Genomic DNA, 1,028 nt, shown 5'->3' on the forward strand with positions numbered 1-1,028 from the left:
TAACACCACAGGTAAGGAAACGCCTCCTTTTCAAATACTTCAACTAGTTAATCAAGGATGTAGTAGTCTGACTCATTTGTACTCAGCACGGCACATTCTAATAGGAAGGTAAGTTTCAGAAACAAATCTCTGCACCTTCACATCTCAACATGAAAGATTTCAAGGCAGAGTTCAATGTTTAACACTGCACTGATTTGTTTGAGATAATCCATATAAAAACTTGTATACCTCGCAGAACCTCTGTGTCAATCCTCTTCAGCATTGGGCTTCCTGGAAAAAAGGCCTGCAGGTCTCAAGAAATGGTACTCTATGCAGAGCAGAGGTTACTCAGGAATCCTACATAGCCTTGATATGCCATCCCAATTTGCCCTTTCTAATAGTTCACAACATTTCTTCCCATTCCAACAACTGCCTTTGACTCAGAAAAAAAATAGGCAAGAACTGTATGACTGCTGAAGCTGTGTCCTGGTACTGAACTAGCACTACTATGTTCAAATACAATCACAGAATGTTAGGGGCTAGAGGGGACCCTGAAAGATCATCTATTTCAACCCCCCAGCCAGAGCCGGACCACCTATTTCAGATGCAGCCTCACCAAGGCAGAGTAGAGGGAGAGGCAAACCTCTCTGGACCTACTAAGCACACCCCTTCTAATACACTCCAGCATGGCATTAGCCTTCTTGGCCACAGGAGCACATTGCTAGCTCATGGTTAACCTTCCATCCACTAGGACTCCCAGGTCCTTTTCTCCTTCATTGCTCTCCAGGTAGAACTGAAGATCCTTTTGCTGCTCAAATACAGACAGGTTCTTGCACATAGGAAAACAACAATCAAATAAGCAAGGGCAGGGCACAAACAAGACTATGGTTTCCATCACTGAAAAGGCTGAAATATCCTAGCCACATCCCTCAGCATTATTTATGCTGCAAAACTATTGTACAGATAACGTTCTTCAGTGACATCAAAAAAATCCAGAAGGGAGTCAAAGACCCTAAGTTTTCAAGACAAAACCCTTAAAGAATTTTTCT

The sequence above is a fragment of the Dryobates pubescens genome, chromosome 12 (genome assembly GCF_014839835.1).
Source record: "Dryobates pubescens isolate bDryPub1 chromosome 12, bDryPub1.pri, whole genome shotgun sequence".
Lineage (NCBI taxonomy): Eukaryota > Metazoa > Chordata > Aves > Piciformes > Picidae > Dryobates > Dryobates pubescens.